This window comes from Sander lucioperca, chromosome 10 (assembly GCF_008315115.2).
Source record: "Sander lucioperca isolate FBNREF2018 chromosome 10, SLUC_FBN_1.2, whole genome shotgun sequence".
In the NCBI taxonomy this organism is placed as follows: domain Eukaryota; kingdom Metazoa; phylum Chordata; class Actinopteri; order Perciformes; family Percidae; genus Sander; species Sander lucioperca.
The window spans coordinates 31,889,399-31,908,498 of NC_050182.1; the positions used below are offsets into that span (position 1 = coordinate 31,889,399).

The 19,100-nt window shown below is 39.8% G+C and overlaps 2 long non-coding RNA genes across 3 annotated transcripts in view; one reads left to right on the plus strand and one right to left on the minus strand.

Moving 5' to 3' along the window:
- Positions 1–15,158, minus strand: part of LOC118496128 — a 44,797-nt gene extending 29,639 nt beyond the window's left edge. The window contains exons 1-3 of the long non-coding RNA XR_004898591.1: positions 15,105–15,158; positions 11,837–11,929; positions 970–972 (exon numbers count right to left, since the gene is read on the minus strand). This is a non-coding gene — a long non-coding RNA (uncharacterized LOC118496128). The remainder of the gene's footprint in view (positions 1–969; positions 973–11,836; positions 11,930–15,104) is intronic.
- LOC116049216 overlaps positions 1–15,986 on the plus strand; it is a 95,399-nt gene extending 79,413 nt beyond the window's left edge. The window contains exons 4-6 of one of the 2 annotated variants that reach the window (XR_004104835.2): positions 9,562–9,692; positions 13,901–13,965; positions 15,090–15,986. This is a non-coding gene — a long non-coding RNA (uncharacterized LOC116049216). The remainder of the gene's footprint in view (positions 1–9,561; positions 9,693–13,900; positions 13,966–15,089) is intronic. The other variant, XR_004898590.1, reaches the window with a different exon arrangement.
- The last annotated feature ends 3,114 nt before the right edge of the window (positions 15,987–19,100 follow it).

Genomic DNA, 19,100 nt, shown 5'->3' on the forward strand with positions numbered 1-19,100 from the left:
CATGTATTGCCTCTACAAAAGTGAGAGATGGAGGAGTTAAGGATGAGAGAAAGATTGATGGATATAGAGAGAAGAAAGTGCAGAGAAACAGCCGAAGGGAAACAGAGCGTTGGACCGAGAAACAGACGGACAGCACAGACCGGGATAGAGTGAGAGTCAGAGACAGAAAATAGAGAGGTAGAGAATTAAAGACACCACAACAGAAGCCCAAAGCCCACTAAGTCCCCTTCTCATTATGATGGTGGGGTGTGGTGTTGTGATCTGGCACAACTTCCTACAGTTCAGCCCCATTCTAAACATCTCACATAAACACCCAGTCAGAGTCAAAGTCACAGCTAACCACATCACAACGTTTGTGTTTGTGTGTGTTTGTGTGTGTGTGTGTGTGTGTGGTAAGCTCAGCTGCTCCCAGGCTCACAGAAAGCGTACACTGCCTGAGCGTGTCAGAGCTCTCTTGATCTCATCTGTCTTTTTATTGCCTGATCCCTGTCTCTCTCCTTGCTCCTCCCTTCCTCATTATATACCCTATCTTTTCTGTTCTTCATCTTCTTCCTTCACCCCCCAATACCCCTCTCCGTTTTTTCCCTTAAGGTTTTGAATATAACCTTAATTGCTCTGGCAACATATGATCCTGTCCATTCATGCCAGTAAAGGTTGTCCCTTTCCCTGCTCATCACACATCTGTCTTTCTCTCTGGGTTTGATATCTGTCTGCCTATAGCACGATAAACTCTTCAAAGTGTTTCTGTTTACCATAGATGAGTTTCAGATAGTAGCCAGTCCACCATATGGGTCATTCATACACTCTCCCATTGGGTTGAGAGTGAGACGATGGCTTGCTCATGAATATTTCATTCCAGGTTTAAATAACAGTGGCTCAGCTCTTTGGTCGCACACATTGAATGTATGATTACAAAATGCTGTCCGTTCCGCTCACCCTCGTCCTACTGTTTCTGTCTGTCATTCATACATTCTCTTTCCCTTTAAATTTGCCTCTCCTTCGCTTTCTGTCTCATTTTATGAAAATAGCATCATGCAATCGAGACATATCACCATCACACTGCACCCCCCACTCTCATTTTTTTTTGAATGACTGTCTTATTTGAATGACATGTTAAATTTGTGTTGCTAAAGCATTCATGGAAGGAAATAAAAGATACAGGAAAAGAAAGACAGTGAGCATAACAAAATATACTGGTAACATAATTATCTGTATACAAGCAGTAAAACAAAATAAAGAGTAACTATAAAAATGTATAAATCTTCTCAAATACGTACCTAATAGCTAAATCCTCAAGAAAGCAATACATGTTTATGTAAGTGCTCACAGGTTCCTAACTGGCTAAAATGACAGTAAACATGTGGGAAGAATGGTGAATAAACAGTTACAGTAAATTTCAAACCGGTAGAAATTGTTAGTTAGGAACGTAAACATGACTAAGAATCTCCAGTCATGCTAGTGGCTCTGTGAGCTAGGCAGAGCGGTGCTTTGAGCAAAATGCTAGTGTCAGCATGCCAACATGCTCACACATGGATATGCGCAAACATCGCTACACCAACCTTTTCATGAAGTTGGTTGAAGGAATGAAAGAGGGACACTGTGTTTGCACGGCCCAAAAAATCTGCCACCGCTGGTAAAATTAAAAAATAAAAAAAAAAAATCAATCCTGTTTTGCATGGCTACATGTAAACGGGAATATTAGTGGAATACTCACTTTCATTAGCCATGTGAACAGCTTATTCGGAATATCGTCTTTTTCAGAATTAGGGCAAAAAACAAAATATGTGCATGTAAACATAGTCAATGACAACACTAGCATGCTGATGTGTAGCAAGTATGATGCTAACAATGTTTCCATCTTAATTTAGGGTGTTACCATGCTATTTGCTAATTGGCAAATAAACACAAAGTCAACCTTAGGTTGATGTCAGTTTTGCAGGTATTGGTTGTAAAAGTATTGGATAAATTAAGAGTTTGACTTGATGGTGGTGCAAGGTAAAAATCATGGGATTGCCAAAGTTATTTATTATATAAAGTTATTACAATGCATCCTATTTGTCAAGACATTTCACTAAAAACACACAATATCAACCTCATGGTGGTGTCGGGGCTGTCGAGACATGTTGCCACTAACTAACTAAAAATGTACATTTCACAAAACGCAATCACTTGTTCCTTGACTCATGGCCTAACTTTTTAATTAAATTAAAATCTGTTTTGTATTTAGATGTTACACAGAACGGGACCAAAAATGTATGTATCTTTTCTCCATCCAGGTATATGTCTCTTCTGTACATAGCAGTAAGACAGGTAAGTCAGGTTCACGGAAGATTTGTCTTCTTTCCTTCTTGCCTCAAGGCAGCAAGAGACAAACTGAGTTTCTGCCCTGTCATACTTCTGTGTTCCCCCAATAGAAAGGAAGGAGGAAGCTTTTCATTTTCTGGCAAGGCTGTGTCTAGAGTAACCTTTTCACAACTTTGCTCATATTTTATTCTTATAGTTTCTGGAATGTGTATAGAAAATACTGTATATGTTTTTTCTTTCTCCATCTTGTTTTATTGTGGCATAAGTAGAACTTGCAGACTGCAAACTTTTCTACTCTTGCGCTATTGGTTTCTGCAGTCCTGTATATACAGTATGAGAGGAGGCTTCATGTTTTTAGCAGATGAGCTGAGTTTTTGCCTACAATTACTTAAGTAGATATTAATTTGGTCCTCCTTGGGGGCAGCTAGTGGCACCCTTGTGTCAGTATGTATATGTATAATCAGACATTCAATGAACATCTCAATCAACTTACTGAGTTCAAACTTTCAACTTTCCTTCCTCTAAGGGCCGGATTTACGTACATGAAAGCACAGCTCAAATTTCATTCAATTTGCGCATGGAATCTGCCTGTAATTAGCGCCTGATTCACTAAAGCAGCAGATAATTACACAATCAGTGATTGGTGCTGCCTTCGAGGCGCATTCTGTGAGAGAAGCAGGATCAACTTTTCTCGTCTCCAGGGATCCGTTTCAGAAAGCAGTTTTAGTGAAAACTCTGAGTTTGTGAGCTGAGGGAAACTGGGTTTTCGGTTTCAGAAAGGGAGGTTAATCAAACCTGAGAGAGAGGGGTAACTCCAACCCGTTTCAGAAAGAGAGGTAACTTAACCTCAGAGTCAGTTACTATGGTAACTGAGCCTGTGAACCTAACCTGGTCGGCAGCAGGTTTTCTTCAATTAACCTCGAGTTTCTCTCAGTCTCCTCCCTCTGACACAGCGCTCTTTCATTTCCTCATTCATTCATTCAGTCTGTATCAGGCGCATTTTAGCGCAGTTTGTTATCTGCATGAATAAAAAAACAGGGTTGGTTTATTAACCGTGTTAGGCAGACATATAAAACGTTTTATTTCTCAAAACATGGCATTTCCTTTTGTCGATGATCCCGTTGATGAAGAAGCTGTATTACTTCGCAGGGAGTTAAACATACGTCGGGAGATGATATTGAGGCCCCGACTATGGATGCATTTTCATTTCCAGATACGAGCCTTCCTATTTGAGCGGTATCGTTTTTCTTCCCAGTCTATCAGTTATGTAACTTACATAACCTTATCTGTCCTCATATCACTAACGTCACCCATGGTGGACATGCTCTTACATCCCAGCAGATTCTTTGTGTCACATGACGTTTTTTGCAAACGGCAGTTTTCTTTACAACATTGGTGATGTGGTGCATTTTAGTAAAGCTGTATAGCAAAGCGCCGTCAGAAGAATGTGACTCGCCCACGTGTTTTTTTTTTTTGGGATCAATTTTTTATTGTTTTTTAGCACCATTTATAATACAGAATACAATCCACAATACGTGCCAGGTAACGTCAGGTGGTGCATAGAACAGATGAACACAAATTGAACAAGAACAGCTCTGAAATGTTTTGTAAACGTTTTTGTAGTGTTCCCTGGACACAAACCAGTAAGAGCCATTAAAAAGGAGTTCCACAGTATTGCAGGTGAATGATGTAAACTCTTTGAAATAAAAAAATTATGAATTATAATTCTGTTAATGATGGTGCTGCAGCCTCAGAATGGGATTAGTAGGCCTAGGACTTTTTTTGCCCACAGGATTGCACCTAAACGAAATAGATTATAGGTTTAACACTATTTCACCAGCAGTGATGCCGGGTAACGTGTTACTCTAATCTGACCACTTTTTTCAGTAACGAGTAATCTAACGCGTTACTATTTCCAAACCAGTAATCAGATTAAAGTTACTTATCCAAGTCACTGTGCGTTACTATTTTTGTCATTTTCCTTAGTAAAAATATATATTGTTTTTACTTTCTTCTTGCATCTCAGGGAGTGAAGTCACATATGCGACGACAAGTCACGTTTTCAGCACGTGGACAGGTCACGTTTTCAGCATGTGGACAGGTCACGTGTACCACGCAGCGACACAAACGTAAACAACAATGGAGGGAGGAGAGAGATGCGCGTTTTCTAGCTGGAAATACAGTCACTATTTTGAGCTTGTGTCAGCTAAAGATGGCAATATTAAGGTTCGTTGTACACTCTGTGCTGGTGGCGACAAAGTGCTATCTAGCTACAAAAACACTACGTCAAATTTGAAGAAACATTTGGAGTCGCAGCACTGCAGTCAAACTTACAGAGCAAGTCCCACCAGGTGGTGCGAAGCAGAGAGCAGGAGGTCCCCCACCACCTAAACAACAAAAGCTGGACTTCGGTGCAAAACCAGTAAGTGGGGGAGAGTTGAAGAAGTTGGTCGGGCAGTATGTTGTAGAAGAAATGCTGCCCTTAAACACGGTTGACTCGCCTTTGTTTCGTGCCATAATAAACAAGATCCCTACTACTGGCAATGCCGAGCTGCCTCACAGTAAACCAGTTGTCATTTTTATGTTGAGGCTGTGGGGGTGTTGTCAGCAGCTGCTGAATGTAACTAATAAAGTAATCTAACTTAGTTACTTTTAAAATCAAGTAATCTGTAATCTAATTTAGTTACTTTTAAAATCAAGTAATCTGTAAAGTAACAGTTACTTTTTCAAAGTAACTGTGGCAACACTGTTCACCAGTAATATTATACTTATGATTAAATATGATATTAATACACTATATTGGAACTTACACATTTACTCTTGCAGCAATTTTCTGTATATAGTATTTCTATATAGTAGTATTTCCGCCGACCAGTTTGTTTATGGTTGTTACCATGGTGAATCGTAGTATCATGGCTCCGTTCATCCTGCCTTTTTATAGTGGTGGTGCACACGCTAAACTCTGAGTGAACCTACTCTCTGAGTTGATTGAACCAACTCAAATCAGCTGTTCTGGAACCGAAAACTTGTTTCCCATCTCAGGGTAAATCAACTCAGAGTTCAGGGTTAGACTCAGAGTTTGTTAAACCTCCTTCCTGAAACGGGCCCCAGATTCACTTGAACCAGGAAACAGAAGTTTGTGAAGCATTTATGGAGGACACTGCACATGTGATAAGTTCGATAAAAGGGTTAATGTCTGTCAATAAACATCAAATAATTTCTTTGTCACACTCATGCAATCCCCACGTCGTCTTTAGTTGGTCTTTGACAGACAAATATCCAAACAATCTACTAGCACTTATTGTTAAGATACTATGGATGGGACAGTGTGTCTGCTTTAATTGTATTTGCACTGAGTGAGTGCTCCATCAGTCGAGGTCCAACACCAGCTCAAAAAGCGGTGCACGACTATTACCATAAGTAAGGACACCACTATGTATGAGTCAGATCTTCTTCACCATTGAGTCGAGTCATCACCCATAAACGTGAAAATAGTTAATGTGTTTCCATGCTGGTTCAAATGCCTATTTCTGCATCATTTGTGGGCCAACCTCAGTTCCTTCTCCTTTATACATAGCCACCACTACTGTGTGTGAGTCAGGTTCTTTTGGCCATATATAAACATGGTGTTGAGCAGACAGTCACTCATAAAGGTCTGCATATGTCTCCACTCTTGGACAGATATATTTCAACAGGGGCTCTAAACCTCTTTAACCTGCCACAGAATATAGTTTGGCTCTAATCTTGACACTAGGTCATTAAAAGATATTATGATCAAAGTACTAATAATCATCTCCTTTATATTCTCTCTGTCATGCCATCTCACATCTGTCTCTTTATCTCTCACTTGGTCAGTGTCTTATGACTTACCATATTGGTCTGAATATAAGACTTTTTTTTCCCCCTGGAAATACATCTGAAAAAGTGGGGTTGTCTTATATTTGGGGTCTAGACATTTTTATGTTAAAACACCTACAACAACAGATGTCGCCAACATCACGAAACGAGTAAAACACGTGTTGCCCTCCTAACTGAAGTGAGTTACCGTCCCTCACAGCTAACTAGTGCCAGGGCCTAAAAGATGGAGAGACACAGCAATCGTCTCGAACAAAGTCTCAGCTGGACTCAAGCCAGCTGATGGTCACGCTGCGACTCAGCTGTTCAAGTCGCAGAGGCTGGTTTTAGAATGTAAGTGACGTCACCTGTTTCAACAGCCAATAGAGAAGTCATCTGCTAAAGTCAGCTATTAAAGTGCCCATATTATGCTCATTTTCAGTTTCATAATTGTAATTTGAGATTGTATCAGAATAGGTTTACATGGTTTAATTTTCTAAAAAACACCATATTTTTGTTGTACTGCACATTTCTGCAGCTCCTCTTTTCACACTGTGTTCAGGTCTCTGTTTTAGCTACAGAGTGAGACCTCGCAACTTTAGTTAACATCTTTGTTGTCAGTCGCACATGCGCAGTAGCTAGGTAAGGATTAAGCTATGAGCTAGCTAGCCGTTTATCCAACTTCGGCCTGTACAAGGCAGAATTAGCTGGAAGACTTCTAAATGAGGGCGCACTTCCAACTTTGTGTGGAATACCTGCAGAACAGGGACATGTAAGTAGTTCTATACAATTTATTTTGTAGATTAGGGTGAATTTGTGTGTTGTAGCAGTGTTTTGCCATTGAGAACGAGCTAGCATGCTAACGGTTAGCCCCCTAGGCCCCTCGTCTCGGCTAGTGACGTAGAAAGCTGTGCAGATTTTGAACAGCTCACCCGGAGACTGAAGGCAGGACACATTCAGAAACCGGATCTCACTCTAAACAGCATGGATGTTTTTTTTTCAAAGTTTGTATGCGTGTGGAAGCACCAGAGACACAAAATAACACCCCAAATCCCAGAAAAAATGTTCATAATATGGGCACTTTAATAAAAAAAGTAAAAAAATAAATAAAATAAAAACTATAGAAATTAAATGATCCATAATCCATTTTATTTTAATGTTACAAACAGCTGGTCTTACTGTGGTCCTCAAGCGGCCGCTTCCAAGAGATTGACAGGAGAGTGTGTGATTACGTGACTGAAAAACGGAATGATGGGATGCCCATTACCAGAGCAGTCATTCAGCTGAAGGCCTTGGAAATATTTACCGTTAATTTAAATGTGACACTTTCATCTAAAAAGATATTGAAAATATTTTATTTAAAAGATGTTAAAAACAGCAGCCTACCTTGTGTTATTCAATGTGTTTTTATTAGAATTATTTTCAAATAAAATTATTTTCCTTATAAAAACAAGATCTGGTCTTCAAAAAGTATTTTTTCAAAAAAGAGGGGGGGGGGAGGGGGCGTCTTATAATCAGGGTCGTCTTCTATTCAGACCAATACGGTACTCTGTCTAGCTGTTTGCAGTCGTGATGAGTCAGGCCTTCTGGTATGTTTAGTGGAGATTTTCTCTCTCTCACTCTCTGTCAGGTCCTCTCGGCCATTTAGTAGACTGTGAAGCTGACAGACGATGCCCATGAATGATGAATGATGACTGGAGGTCTGTCTGGTGCCAACAAAATGCATAATAGAGCATAGATATAGTGATTCCAGTCCTTCGCACCAGACACATGGCACAGTTACTGTATCATATCACAACTTAAAGTGGAAATCAACCAAAAATAGCATTCAGGCATGTTTTCCCTAGAATAGAATCCAAAATATAGCTTAGAAAGAGTCAGTTTGTGAGCCATCAAATACACTAAAATTAAAGCAGATGAACTCTTGGAGATGTTTAAGTGTGATCATGTCAGGAGTGGGCATCTTGTGTTATTTAATTTCTTACAATAAAGAGACATTACATTTTATGACAGATTGCTCAATTTATCTTTCTTGCTTAAATTTACCCCTAAGATCAGTCTACATAAAACACCAGGCTATAATTTCATTATTCTTCACCAGCTGAATATTGTGTACAACCTTTCCATCCACCATTGCAAAACTTTCAATATAAATTATGAATATGATTTTTCCGTTTATTTTTCACGGCGGCTAAAGGACATTTTTGACCTCTCAAAGAAGATGTGGGAGTGTGCGTACAGTATGTCTGTACTGTATATTTTGTGGAGTGGGTGGCCACAGACACGTATAAAGCATATAGACAATTTTACAAGCCTGTCTGTCTGTCTGTGTGTGTGTGTGTGTGTGTGTATCTGATTGCGTAGACTTAGTTATACCCAGGGAGTACAGTCATGTTCCTATGCCTGCATGCATGCATGCATGTGCCTGTAAGTACTGTAGATGCCTGTGTTCCAGTATAGAAGCATTTGCAGTTATGCTGGCGCGTGTGTGTGTTCCTACTGTAGTATGTAGGTCACCAATATATTCCTGATGAGGTCTAGTCCTCTGGAGAACTCTACAGATTTGAGGGCCTAAATTAGACCCTATTATCTGTGCGTGTGCGAGCGACTATGATAGAGAGGGAACTAGACACTATTATCAGACAAGGGCCTCACAGGCATGTGTTCAATTTTGTGCACATGCATACTTTTTACATGCATTACATGTAAAGAGCAGTATCATGTGAGTGTGTTTGTCAGTCTATATGCGTAGGTGTTAAATTGCATGCTATTTTCAACATAATGTATTTGTGTATGAGTGTGTGAAAATGACACGCTGGTATCATCTGAGAGGCTACCCGTTACCACTGACCTGGGACCGTAAACCTCAAGCCTCAGTTTAAACGACTGTTGGCTCAGAAAGCCTGTCCATATTGCTGTTACCGAGCCAAACTGCTAATAAGCCTCGAGCACCACTCCAAGAAAACTAGGTGGCTATACGCACAGCAGTGGCCATGTGTTAAGGTGTTACCAAATGCAGGAAAGTCATATACCATGCATTAGGGTGTGTTTGAAGAATGAGGGATGGAAAAAGATGATTTCATAATGTGTAAAATGTAAATTTCAGTGTTTTTTCTTGCTTAAAATAGAAGTGAAAGGTGTTTTTGGAAGAAGTCGGGACGGCTGAATGTCTTAACAGACAAGTTTTTGGACCACATAACTCAAACACACTCACTAATGATCCCGTGCATAGCTCTTGAACTCTTACTAAGCACTTTTGTATGGCTGTCATTAAAGAACCAAGGGAAATGATAAAAGGTTTTCTTTTAAGCATTCAGAATTACACATGTTCTGTCACTTCCTAAATAACAATGTGGCTTTCTGCATAGCTGCTGATTTAGGACACTTTGTTGAAACACTATGTTTAATTACCTTTCATTTCAGGATGTCTACATTTCCAGTCAGCCTACTGTCCACAAGTCACAGGGACAATACCACATGCAGTCAAACCAATTCGGAATTTTGCCGGAGCTCAGCCCAAAAGTTACATTGAACCTGAGAGTGATGAATAGGGCGTAACAATGTCTACCTTTGAAAAGGTTCATGCTTTGACCAAATCATATGCTGTCACTCCTAAGCTTTAGAAGGCCTGCGCTTTTCATCAAAGCTCTTGATGGCTACCTTTCACAGTACTGTCGAATACACCCTCAAAAGCTTCCCTCCCTCCTTTTCTCCCTTCCCCTCCCAAATCTCTTTCTTCTTCCCTCCAATGTCGACTACCCCTCTTCCCTGCCTCTCCTTCCCCCTCCTTCAATCCCTCCATTCCTCTTGTCCTTAATCCATCCCTCCTCAATCAAACCCTCAAATCCCTCCAGTTTTTTTTTTCCCTGTGCATGTGTGACTTCAGTCCTGTCAAGGTAGATGAAACAAGAGGAATTCAGATTCATCACAGTCATAACCTGCCATGATAATAATCCACTACTATTCTTCCCATGTGGCAGTAGGCCGATGTTACTGCCCTTTTTCCGTATTTATTTGCATATTTGTTTCCCCGTTGTTTCTTTTGATGAATTATTTACTGTGGAATGAAATGACAGCAGAGATCACTGATGATTGCTGTCGCGGGTGGATGGGTGCCTTTCTCCTCTTTGTAATTATTCTCTTTTTTTTTTTCTCCTGATTTTCAATCAAGTTTTTTCCACTCATTTTCCCCAGTGACAACAGATGAGAAGCCGAAAAGAAAAGAAAAAAAAAAACATATTTTAGCATTTCTAGTGGAATATTTCCACTGTCTAGCGGGAACGCAGCTTCCTTTGTTGTAATGATTACAGAGTAGGAAACAGGAGGGAAAAAAAGGAGAGAAAGGAAGAGAGTAGAGATCAAATGGGGAAAAAAATCTGTAAAACACAAATGGGCTGGTAGGGCCACCTCACACATACAAGTGAAAACTCACACATACACGTCCAGCTCTTCATCATCTGACCAATCAAGAGACATGATTAGCATATTAAGATAAACTACGACTAATAATTAAACGTTGCAGTTTGTGATCCTTTTGAGTCAACTTTGAACACAAAGTCAAAATGAGCCACCAGGAGCTTGGACCGCATATGTATTTACACACAAATCAATGTTTTAAGAGTTGTAATCACAGTGTGTTGTGTCCACATAAGTGCCGTGATTGTAAGCCTCACAAACTGTATTCCCTGTGTGTACCAGGGATCTACCACACGCACTTATACACACACTGCCACTCTGTCCCTGTATTGCCCTATCCAGGAATAACAATGCATAATTCATGTGCCGAAGTCTCGTCTGCAGACAAAAGTCAGCGTTTGCATTTATTATTTATTGAAAACAGCTCACATGATGAATCCTTTAACAAACAGAGCTTCTAGTAAGCACTGTACCTATTTCTTTTTCTCTTGCTGTTTGTGTTTTGGCAAAGATTTAAGTGGGCTCATTAGCAGAGATGAGGATGCAAGGAGAGGAGAGGAATGGCAGGGGAGAGAGACAGATAGAGTGGGAAAGGGGGAGTGATAAGAAAAAATGAGGCCAAAGGATAAAGGAATCATTTTTGTAAAGGTATAAATTAATGAGAGGCTTGTGCATCGCAAGCTAATTAATTTAACAATGAAATGCTTTAGGGACTAAGTTTTAGGACTTCATCTCATTTACAGAGCAAAAGTTTACTATTGCTACCCAATGGGTATTTGAAATGACTTAACTGCATTGCAAAACCTGGAGGTATCAATGCATAATAATGAAATATTGTCTAATGCTTGATGCAGTGCTACTACTGCACTCTGAACTGCCTAAAAATCCAGCAGAATTACTTTAAGAAAAGAACCTAGCACATACACAGACACATGTACGCACACTGTCACAGTTACACCAATTGTGCGGACAGTTCACCTTGAGGATGGGAGGCAATTTATTGTAGAGTGAAATGAACATTTGCCATCCTATGCTAATGCAGTCATCATTTAATCCAGAGTACTTGCATTTCATCTACTCCACACCTTCACCATCCATCAATCATCGAAGGCATGAGGCATTATCTTTGCGCAACATTTTATATTCAGTCTCCTCTTAGATGGGTGAACACACACTCATTGCACACGCAGTCATTTTTGTTAAATCAAAAAAATCAAATCTGGTCGAGCAAAGGTTGAATAATTGATGTGTTATGTTAAAAAAAGGAATGAAATAATCATACCCTGTTGGATTTTGGAGGAACATCAAACCAGAGTTGGAGCTTGGCAGACTGGGCTGAGCAGGGTAGGGGCCTTATGTATTTGGGACGGCTGCCCTGTGAAATAATAATGAATAGCAAAGAGAGGATTAGGAGATTTTTGTTCTGCACTGTACCTGACACTTTGTGCATGCCCACCCGTGCTTTTTACAGCATGACCATGGTACATGTATCCTGCATTAATACAGCAAGATTTTCTGAAAGTAGTTTGGTCTGGTGGACAGGGGAAACATTCCAGCCGGCCTGCAAGAAATGGATGAATGGCTGCAGTAGAAAATGACACAAGGTTCACCACAAGTGCTGATCTAAGGAAAGAGATTGGTGCCACTCCACAAGCAATGCATCTCAGAGGTGCAGCAAATAGTTACATTTCCAAAACAAAGGTTAGTGTTGCTGACATAAATATAACATTTGGAACAGATGTTAGTATGATAAAATGAAGATAGTCCAATTAAATGAAAAGAACATGAAATGAATTTACTTTTACCATTTGGAGTTGAATAACATCTGCTTTGTACCCGTTATCTGCTGACAAAAAAACAAACAAGCACCAGACCACTAGAACTAATGAGTATGTGTATGTTGACTTGGCAGAATATCAACACTCAGCTTTACTGTGCTATAAGCTCATGGTGGTGATGAAATGGAATATCATCTGCTTGTTTGCTACTGTAGTCTACCACCTCGTTTCCATGGCTATAAAAGTAAGCCATGAATATATACATAATGTACATCTTAGATGCAGACTCAAAACACACACACACACACACACACACACACACACACACACACATCAAATGAAGATAAACGTTTTTATGTGTAGGGCCACCTGTTAAGACTCTCCCCATTTGGGATACAACAACAGTGCATGATGAATACATTCATCCCAAGCTCCCGTGTGAGCTGTGCAGCAGTGCATCTCTGACCAATACCTTTTCATGATTGTATGAATGCTGTACTGTATAGATTTTCCCATACAGCAGCAGAGGGATACAAATGTTTATCTTTATTACTGTTTCAGTTCCCCATCTGCGTTTTGTTGCCCAACAGTTCCAATTTGCGTTTAACGAATGATCTCAGGGAATGAGATGCGATTGCCGAGGTGCATTTGCTCTCTTTTTTCACTGCAGGAGTTGGAATTAGGATTTAATAGATACTGTACGTACAAATAAAAGGACATAGTGAGACCTACATAATGAGTTGCTGGAGAGAGGGGGAGGAGGGAGGGTGACTGACAAAAAGATGTCTTGTAAATTGAAATAAGGCTGATTTGGAGTTAGAGTAGAGAAGCTAATTTTGGGCGATGACCCCAAAATCACAAAATGTGAAATAAGTTGACAAAGTCAACGATAACATGAAATATGGTGAGCATGCATTAAGCTTCTACATTACTACTAAATTCAGAGCACATGTGTAAACCTCTGGTAGGTAAGGACCATAGAAATAGAATGAGAGTAGAACGGACATTCCCATTACAATACCAATGCCATTGCAAATAACTGTGACCATTGTAGCAGGCTAACTTCCGCATAAACGTCCATGTAAACCGATTTGCGACAAGTCGCGGACTCACTGAGGTGAGGTTTTGCAACAAACGAGCAGTGGAGTAGTACGAAGCTTGGAGAGGTGGATTTTGTACGCTTTGTCAAGGGGAATTGAGGATTGCAGATTTTTTTTAAAAGGAAAACGCTGGCAAAGTGTGGACGGGAGGCCAAAGCGTAGTTCTCAAACTAGTGAGTGTGGCACACTTTACGACCCCACTGATGTGTGTTGTTACCATAACAATTAACAATTGCCATTTTCTCTTGAACTAGTCAAATGAACACAACAAACACTTCATTGTCCGTTCTACTCATTCTATTTCTATGGTTAGAACACTTGTAAATGGTGGCTTATTGTCTTTGGTCCCTCCTTTTGCTCTATCCATTAAAACTCTCCCCTCCATCCCGTTTGTGAGCCCTCTGACCTGAAATAGTGTTCGACTCAGGGGGGCTTATTTTTATTAATTCACTGTTTCCTCTGTTACAGGCCCCCCCGTCTACGTATTCCACATTGCGAGAAGACCACCTCACAGGGATTTTCCCCTTCACCAGGTAACCACAAAGAAAGAAAAGAAGCACATTATCCACATGTACAACATACCCCCCCCCCCCCAACACACATATACACAAGCTTTCTGCGCTCACAAAACTGACCACCAGCACAGCAAGACACACACACAAGCACACACACACACACTATCTTTATGAGGTGTTTTACCCCAGTGACCACCAACACAGGGTCTCAGTGTTCTCTAATCCACACTCAGGCTGAATAGGCTGCTCCATGCTATGGAGGGATTACACTGTCGGATTAATGGGACTTTTAATTTGAGTCATTGTGAGTGCCCATGATAAAAAGAATAGGTGCAGGAAAGAATCCCACTGCCTCTATGTGATATTGTTAAGTGTTACAACTGTACATTTCAACTACTGCATTAACTGTAATGACACACACTGTATGTGTATGTGTCAGACTGAAAATGAGCATACAGAAGCTTTTAAAGACTGGGAAACTTAACTACTGTCACTGTGAGAACTACTGCAGCTATTGCAGCATAGTCACCACTACATCATCAGTTAGTATTGCTACCACTACTTTACTACTTTTATTACCATTGCTACATCTTGGGAAAGTGTTATGTAAAATCACAGCTAAGCCAAACTTGTTGGCAGCTAGTTAACTGCACCGAGCCTGTGGTCTGTTATTAGCTGCACTTAAACAATGATACAATTTAAGTGGAGGAAAAGTTGCCTTCTTACCCACCAAGATAAAGCTGAATTACATTTACCGTGTTTATGAATACAGTCTGTCTCATTCATGTAAAAGTCTATTTTTAACTGACTGAAGTAAAATAAAGGAGTGAAAGAAGGTGAAAGGCATCAGCTGGACACTTTCATAGACATTACAACCCGTGATGGCCATAGCCGCAGCAACACAGCCATCTTAAAAAGTCGAGCACTCGCACTTTTTCTTTTTTCTTCGTTTTTCTTAAGATTGGTTCAAACAATTTCTCAGACACATGCATGCTTTTTTTCAAACATTTACTAATTACAAATGATTTGCAGGACACACAGCTTCACATACATTTATTTATTTAGTTAACATTACAAGTATCTTTTGTAGCTTGAACATTTAGTTACTTCTGTATTGTCTGTTCCTATCTCGTAACATTTAGTTCTTTTAGGCTTACCAGTGTCAGAGGTTCCACACTGTGAGAAGGATCCATGCAGTCTGCTGGGCAAAATGGCGCTGGAGCAAGAGCTGCTTTATAGGGCAGGTGGCCTAATTGGACCCTACCATTACTGGCCATGTCGTGAGGGAGCTTCATTCTTTCTTTAGAGTACTTTTTGCTTAATGTTAAGTTAACTAAGTTACCATTTTTTTTGGAATAAGTGTTTTGTTTTGTTTTGATTGTTATTTGTAGTTTAATTTGTAATGTTTTATTGTTAGTTTCCCCTGTGTGTCAGAACTGGTCTGATCAAGCAGTAAATGGGTTGCATCTCATAACCCTTAAATTGCCTCCTTGAGTCCTACACTTGCCTCCCTTCCTCGCGTCTTAGACCCTCCTACCAAGGAGGCACGGGAGAGATGCAAGGAAATCATGGGAGGAGAGAGGCAACGAGCAAAGGTGTTTTAAAGGGATGAGGCGCCTTTTCCTCTGCGACACATGAATTTGTCAGCTGTATGGGTTGAATTAGCAACTCCTTCAGCTGCACAGCTTCCGGGAAGGCTACTCTCGTGTATCCTCACACATAACTCCTCGATGCTTGCTCCTCGGGGCAAAAATAAGAGCTTTGAGACAGCCTTCACCAAGGAGAGACAGAACAACTTCCGGTTTAGCTGAGGACTGAGGAGTCGAGGAGCTATCAAATAAGGGTTATGTAATGCAGTCTATATGTCCCCTTTGTTTCTTCTTTGTTATGTCAGTTGTATGTTGAGTTTGATGTATTAAAATTGACATTCTGTTTAGCTGACCTATTTGATGGGCCCGGCACTTTATCCTCACTTTGGTTTGTAAACAGTTATTTTTGAAATTGTTGGGGTAAATAAAGCCCTTCCTTTTTTCAATCTACCTGTGACTCCTCGTGCGTTACTGCTTGGTCCCTCACACAACTCATGAACATTTCCAACTTGGACAATGCTTGTCTCATTATTCTCTGCTTATGTAGACAAACAACAGGTGCCAACAAATATGGCAGACTATCCCCTCAAACACCTAGTAAGCAGCATGGCGAAACTGATTCCCAACCCTACTTAATTACTGCTACTACTGCTATGTTGTGCTACTTTTACCATGACTATTATTGAAGTATATATACAAGTATAATCAATACTGTGATCATCTTAGCAAATTTAGTTAAAACCAAATCCATAAAGTCAGTAGATTAATGCAAATATTTTACTGTATAGTAATATATAGTACATATATGTACACACATATACACCAAGGCACCCAATTCCTACATAATTTGATGTCTGCTCCCTAAATAAGTCCACGATGGAGAAAGAAAGAGAGAAAGAAAGAAAGAAAGAAAGAAAGAAAGAGGCCAATAGTCAGGCAGAAAAAAACGAGAAAGATTGACCTAAAGAACTTTTGCAGCAAAGTGAAGAAAGCTTGGTGAATGGATGGATGGATGGATGGATACAGGGAGGAAGTGGAAAAGAGAGCTGTTTAGTGTTTACCATTCCTGACTGCAACATTGGAACCATGGATTTCAGCATAACTATGGGTAAACAAAGGCAGGCCTACAGAACAGCATTGCACATTTTCTTTAAGTCATTATCTTCTCCTTCTTTCTTCTATTTGGGCATTCTACCAGAAACCTGACAGCTGCTCTGATCACAGAAGAATTGTATGTTAATGAAATCAAGTTGGATTTATTATATTTTGCACACATTCAGTGTGGTGCATTATCTCCCTGGGAAAGAGAATACAACAACCAAACGCTAAAATCTTGATCCATTTATTTATTAAAACCACATCGTTAAACTTGCCCTTCAGAACTGGCTTTTCTGAAATTTCTGGTTTGAATTCTAATCAATCCCTTTCATTAAAATGAAAATAGAAAACTCAACAGACGTCCCAGAGAACAGAGAGGAAGCTCAACATTTCTTAAGTCATTTTGCATGTTATTATGCCTTTTTTTACATGTGTCATTTCACGACATTTAGTCTCTACAAGTCTCGCATTGCCAGACCTATCTCCACAGCACTGATTTATTTTGTTAGACATAGTATAAAGAGCGAGAGAGTCCTTGTAGGGAGGAGGACTGGTTGGATGGGATCAAACTAACGCCTGACTTTCCCCCAGGAGACCACTGTCCCGCGTGAAACCAAAAGTCAATGTTAACTTACTTATGTTGACTACCTAACTTACATAAGTAACTTAATTAATGTAACAAACATACTTATATTTTCCTAAACCTAACCAAGTAGTTTTGTTTGAATTCACACGTTAACAACATGTTCAAAACATGGGAATTAAAACGTGGGAATAAGAACTGAGAGCTAAATGACAAGTGAAAAGCTAAATGACAAGTGAAAAGCTTAAAATAAGACATGACACGCAAAATGTCCTTAAAAGTAAGGTGCTATTTTTACGCCTTCCCATGAAATTCCAGTGGTGTATCTTATGCAAATTGTTTGAATTCCGTCATTGATATGAATTGACAAAACCTGTATCATTCTGCTTTTGGCTCTACTTCAACCTCATTGAAACCAAATGGAGAATCACTGCTGAATTCCACAGGCTTTCATTTATTCTCTACGCCTCCCAAATGTATCAAAAACTTGCACAGCCACACTTTGGGACTGTGAGAATGTTTCTTTGCCTCATCTTTAAGTTGACAAAGTCTATTAGTGCAAATACAATCACTGGAACTTTGATCCCACATGTCACAAATAATATACAGCGCTAGACAAGCGAGAAATGCCTTTACATAGGAACAATATGGATGGGGTTGACACTTGATTAACAATTCTGTAGTCAGTTAATGCTTATGTCAATGAAGGAGGGTATTGTAATGCAAAAAAATCAAAGTTGAATCTGCCCCTTTCATTTGTTTTAAGCTGTAGCCTACATTTATATTAGCTTTGCTCTCATATCAATGTATGCATAATAACAAAGCTCTTCTTTATCCATAACTTTTAATGACATCACTCTACATCCTCTTGAACAAACCACACCATGCTAAGTTAAAGTGCAACTTGGATAGAAAGCAAAATGGACAAATTCATATAAGCAATATGAAGAGGGAATAAAAATGAATGAAGATGTTGGCTGAACATTTCCCAGCTTGACATCTTTCTAGTCATTCCCTTGCACAAACAATAAACCTTGACGTTGTTAGTAGCAAGAATTTCTTTGCTGGAATGAGAACTATTTTTAGTTTTTATATACTGTACATGCGGATACAAAACAGAATTGCAAGAAAATGTAACATTAGCGTAGAAAAGTAATGTCCTTCTGGACTAAAATATCCTTAGAAGACCCTTCTTCATGTGTAGGGGTGCATTTGAATGTAGTTGCTAAAATTGTAATGCTTTAAGCACAGAATCGGGATGTTCTTCAAAATAGGCAAATTGGGACACCTTCGTTGGTATGCAGATGCTTTTGGCAGGGAAAATGGCACGCCTCATATATTATGCTAAAAACATACACATTTGAAAGAAACGTCTGATGCTGTAAGCAGGAAAATTGGGGGTAAATTGGCACATCCAACCAGCTTTACATTAATTGTGCTTGTGCTATTGTCAGGGCTTTGCGCGGTGACAGACAGATGGGTGATGGCTGACACATGTTTTTGGAGGAGTTTAAAATTCAAATGTTCCTCATGTGTGAATACAGACACCTGGGATAATCAACTGGCTGTGTGTATGTGCTGTTAGTGGCGTGCAACGCTGTTTTTACCCATAAGCCTCTCTGCCCCTGCCTGTCTTGCTGTCTGGTGTCAGGTACACTGTCATGTTGGCTGACTGATTAGGAACCGTCCTGGTAGGAGAAAGAAACACACTGTAGCTACATTTTCATAGAAAGAGGTTTAAATTATGGAGGCGAGGTATTTATTTCCATTTTCAGTTTGAGCTGTGTGGTTGATCTCAGTGCTATTAAAAATTCATTCACTGGTAATACCCTCCCACTCGTCCTTTTCCATCTCCCTTTGCCTGTCTCCCTCTGTAGCGCTCA